At 48.5% G+C, this 5,220-nt stretch overlaps 1 protein-coding gene across 1 annotated transcript in view; it reads right to left on the reverse strand.

Moving 5' to 3' along the window:
- Nucleotides 1-5,168, reverse strand: part of SFMBT2 (Scm like with four mbt domains 2) — a 113,135-nt gene extending 107,967 nt beyond the window's left edge. The window contains exon 1 of the mRNA XM_035335241.1: nt 5,020-5,168. The gene's annotated coding sequence lies outside the window, so the exon portion shown is untranslated. The remainder of the gene's footprint in view (nt 1-5,019) is intronic.
- Between the last annotated feature and the right edge of the window lie 52 nt (nt 5,169-5,220).

A 5,220-nucleotide genomic window follows, 5' to 3' on the forward strand; every position in this document is an offset into this window, starting at 1 on the left:
AAAAAAAAAAAAAAAAAAAAAAAAAAAAAAAAAAAAAAACATCTGTCATCTGATTCCAATGCATTTTAGGAAAAGTGATATTTCAGGTCCTGGCACCGTTTGGTTCATTTACACAGCACAGCTGATCAGCACTTGGGCTTAGTCCTGTGTGCGTTTACATCCCTCCCAGTGCTTTACACCCAGATAAGCTTCATGAACTGGGAACAAGTTGCAGCCCTCATGGACATCTCTTGCCACCCCTTCCCTTCCCCTGGGGCATGTAAGAGCAGCCGGCAGCCCTTACCAAGATCTATCCAGGACCAAATTCCACAAGACATTTTAATTCAGAGGCCTGTAAGGCTCATTTAGGGGGTTAATTCCACGCCTCTTCTCCAAGACAAGACCGATTGGGTTCCCTTTCATCCCACAAGTGGCCTCTGAGAGATGCCACAGTGAACACGCGAGCTGCCCCAGGTCATCCAGAATAAATGCCCCACAGAGCAGAGCATCCCAAGGTCTGGCCTCGCACCTTCCCAATAAATTATATTCAGACTGGAGCTCAGGACTTTGCCTAAGCAATTAGGGCTCCCTTGCACAAGCCACTTGGTGATATTTGGAGCATTAATCATGAAAGCAAGAATCACGAGCACGAGAAAAAAATAGCCTAGATTCCACACATACCTTTTTTAAGCTTCACACCTACTCAGAAATGATCTTTCGGTCAGCTGTCAAGATCTGCCTGGTTTGGGGGATTTTATGGCTTTTTATTACCATTTAATTTTAGAACAAACGTTTCTGATTCATGAAAGTGGAGTAACTGTGATCACACTTTCCAAACCAGCCCTCTCAAGAATGCTTTGTTTAGGCCTTGCAAAAAGGCCGATCTCAAAATAAACTTTTTCAGAAGCTGTTATATGTCAGTGACAAAGACTTTTGCTCATACTTCTGCGTTCCCCCTGCTCTGCAACCCAAACACTTCGACTCACCGTGGGAGTGCCACCTAAGATACAGAAAACACAGCTAATATAAATCTTCTGGCTGAAAACCCGAAGGGTGGATTTGACTGGTTACATCGGAGATGACTATCGTGAAAAGATCAACAGATAGTTTGAAACGATGAGACTTAAATGTTGGCAAGGTACCACTGGGCACGCTCAAATAATTGCTCCCAAGAACTGGAGCATCACAGGGATAGAACAAATTCAGCAAGCAGCATCACTGTGACCAACAGCATCTCATTTTCTGCACTGTGAGCCCAGCTGCACCAGTCGATCCATGCCACGTGTCAGGACACAGTAATAAAGGACCCAGGATGCCTCCATCACCTTCAGGTCATATGAAACGTGGCCCCTGTGGCCTTCCTGTTAATTTTCCCTGGGCACCTTCAGAAACGTGCCTCTGGCTCCTCCTTCTCTACACTTTGGCTTCGTGGCCTGATTCTTTGAGCTTCCACAACTCCGTGACTTTGTCACCTGGACACGAGCAGGGAGCAGCCAGCTTCCTCAGCCACCACCCCTGGGACCCCCCGATCCCACACCAACATAAATTTAGCCAGCAAAAAGTCCTCAAAGAAACAACACAGCACCTTCTCTCCCATGGCCTGTCCCACAACAAGGTATTTTCCACATCCCTTTGCTGACACTCCCATATTGTGGCCACATCCCTGCAAAGAGGCCTGAAAAGGCAACTTGAAATACATATATGTATTTATTTTATTTATTGTATTCATTTTATTCATTTTATTTATTTAAGGGGTCAGCAGTCCACCCTGCACAGCACAAGCCATGAGGAGAAAAAAAGCATCCCTAGACTAAAGAGCTGACAGTTGCAGTATTTATTCTATTTCTGGTAACACCGCCATAAAGTTTTAATAAATGTTTCATTAAAACATCATCTGTCTGTCCAGCCAGTCAATTATCACTCATAATCACAGGCACACAACTATATACTGCCTTCTACAGATGTTCTTACAGCTGTGCCACACACTCTCCACCTATGCAGCATCCTGAAAACATCTGTTGAATATCTGTAAATGTTTTCTCAATATATACATGAAAGGATGCCCCAAAAAATCAGCAAAAAGGTATTATTTCCTTTTTGTTTGCAGTGCACTAGTCGGCCAGCATCTCTTTGCTGCATCTATTTAAATGGTTCTTACATTTTCACTTAGTAACAGATTACACCGAGCCTCCATCTTATCAGAGGAGTTATTAGGATCTAATCCTTTATAAACACTGAAGTTATTACACTTGTGAGACTATTTTCTTTCTTTCCATAAATAATCTGTTGGGAAAGGAAAGGAAAAAAAGAGAAAAACAGGCCACTTGTGTCCTTGTTCCCCTGGGCTGCGATTCCAAACCCAAAGAGCAAACCTGCCTCACCCACTCCCCCCAGCCCCTGCAGAGCCCACCAGCAAATAATCCCCTTGCCCTCCAGCAAAGGAAATCAGAAGTGCTTGTGCAGAACCCCCTTTCTTCGGGGGAAATAGGAGCAAAGATCTGGGGGGAGCAAAGCTGTCCTATAAACACAGCCCCTAGGGGTGATGGGGTGTCCCCTGCCCTGGAGGGTGGGGGGGTTGCACCCCATCCTGAGAGGGGGGCTGGCTGCAGAGCCTGAAATGGGCAACACTGGTGCAAAGCAAGGTGTTCCCATCAGGAAGCGCAGCTTGCAAGTGCCATTTTAGGCTGCTTTTTCTATTTTTAAGCAGATTCCTTTAATGAAAAATTAAAAAAAAAAAAAAAAAAAAGAGGGGCAATGCCCCAAGTAGAGAGAGATCTGCAGAGACCTTTGTGCCCCCGCCATGCCCCCACCCACAGCAGAGCCCCACCAAGTTGCTTTTCTTCTCAGCCTCCAGCTCCTTCTGCTACAACATCTCCTGCCCCAGTGCCCAGGGGCACAAAGTGCCTTCAAAAGCCTCTCTGCCACAGGGCAGCACATGTGGGGAGGGAGAGATGCAGGGCAGGGGTGGGGGAGTTTTTTCCCCATTTTGAAATGGCTCCATCCCTTCCCACCCCACAGAAGATCCCACAGGCTGACTCCACTCCATTCCACTCGGATTTCGCAAGCTCCATCCCACCACTGTTTGACAGCTGCCCCCCAAGCAGCTCTGCTTATAATTAATGCTATTTTCTGATAACAGGTCAGAATCCTCCCTTGCCCCCCCGCGTACCCCCCATCCCCACCCCTGTGACATGAGTTTGCTGGCTCCCTGAGAGGCAAAACCTGGTCCTGACTGGGAACTGAGGCTGGACAGAGGGGAAAAATGGGGTGGGAAGAAGGAAGAGAGCCCTGTTGGAAGGCAAAACCTCAGCCAGCATGCTGCGATAGGCAACCAGCATTTCTAACCTCTCCTGCTAAATAAAAGCACGGCAGGTTTCTGGAGAGCATCTCCAAAAGGCTCAGGGAAATCTTCCCCCCAGGATCCTCCCCAGCTCCCCCATCCCTGCGATGCTGGAGCTTCCCGTCGCCTCCCAGGGCTGCAAAATACGGGTGTTCCCAACTTAACACCCTACAACCACAGCAAAACGATCCCCGGGCAGCAGCACCAGAGCGCTCCCGGCACTGGAACAAGGAAGTTTCTCCTTCCTCGGAGCCAGTCTCGTTCCTCCACTCCCCCGAAAAATGCATTTGCAAACGGCAGCCGGGGAGAGCACAAACAACTCCCTGCAAACTCCTCGCAAACTCTCATTTGCTTACTCTGCAAAAGCTGCCGAGTCGCCTCCGCCGTCGTGGGCTTTTTAGGGTCTCTCCGCACACGAGATGCTGATTGCGGCACGCACTGGTACAGCCACTTGTTTGGCAGCCCCGATTTCCGTGCACGGCAATTTCTGAGCATTTTTGTTAGACAACGGGGGGGGGGGCGGAATAAAAAGCACATCCCCGGTTGACTGCGTCGAGTGGGGAAGGCTTGACAGCTCCAATAGGACATCTCATCCCACGACATGTCTACTGTTAATGCAAAATAAATCGTCGCTGCGTCTCTCGGCATTTTTTTTTCAGCTCTCTCTCGTGGCACGCCTGCGATTTTGGCATTCAAAGGCAAATCGGCCGGGCTCCGAAGTCCGCGTGCCCCTTCTCATGGTTCCTTCCCAGCACACACAAATCCCCTGTACTTTCCCCACCAGTGAGTCCTGCAGGGGGGGGACCCCGAGGACCGATCCCATCCCCACCTCTCTGCGTTTAATTCACCGGCGCACCTCTCCGAGCAACAAAAGAGAGTTGAGCCAACGTGTGACACCTTGGCTTCCCTCTTTTTCACCCCTCAAAATGTTTATTTTCAGTTTTAAAGACACCTTAACCCGCCATGTTGAACTGACAAGCTTTATAAATATTCATTTACCGCAGTTCGGGAGCGCTACGGGGGAAAATATGTAGAGATCAGGGCTGCACGTTTTGGCACAGCTGATTGCTTTCTTTTCTTTTTCTTCCCCGCTATTTGCGGCGGCTCTTTTTTCACCCTTGCAGATTCGGAAGAAAAAAAAAATAAAAAAAAAAAAAAAAAAAAAAAAAAAAAACTCTTTCCGAGACACGCAGCAATTTGAAAGGGGGGCTGCATGCGAAAGATGCCCCGAAGGATGCCAGGGAAGACCCTAAAAAGACAGATTACTTTAAAGAGGAAAAAAGAAAAAAAAATAAAAGAAAGGAAGAAAAAGAGTATGCCTGGCATGCAGAGTATGCCAGGAAAAGAACCCGCTGACAGCCGGCGGGGAATTGCGGCCGCAGTGCCCGGGGAGGGTGCACGGGGAGCGGCAGCCGCAAAACCGAGCGCAGGTACCGGCTCCAGCCGGGGCTGTGCCCCAGCAGCCCCGCAAGCCCCCGCAAACACTTCCCAACAACTCAACCTCTTCGCACAACACACCCACATCCACTTTCCATCCCTCGGCTTTCCTTTATAATAATAATAATGAAGAAAAAAAAATATCCACCCGACACTCTCCACCCAAGCGCTGCGAAAAATATATATATATATATATATTAATAAATAAAAAGAAATGCCAGCAAGGAGAGTCCCGGGGGGTGCTGCTGGATGCGGTGCCTTACCTGAAGAAGTTTGGGGGGGTTCAATTTTTTTTTTTTTTAATTATTTTTTTTCCGCGCCTCAGCAGCGGGAGCCCGCGGTGCGCGGCGCTGCGCGGAGCCGTCCCTGCGCCCGCACCCGCGGCAGCCTCATTCCAATATGGCATCCGCGCAGTGCGCATGCCTGCCGCTCTTTTTAGGGCTTTTTTTTTTTTTTTTTTTTTT

Source organism: Oxyura jamaicensis, chromosome 1, assembly GCF_011077185.1.
Source record: "Oxyura jamaicensis isolate SHBP4307 breed ruddy duck chromosome 1, BPBGC_Ojam_1.0, whole genome shotgun sequence".
NCBI classification, from domain to species: domain Eukaryota; kingdom Metazoa; phylum Chordata; class Aves; order Anseriformes; family Anatidae; genus Oxyura; species Oxyura jamaicensis.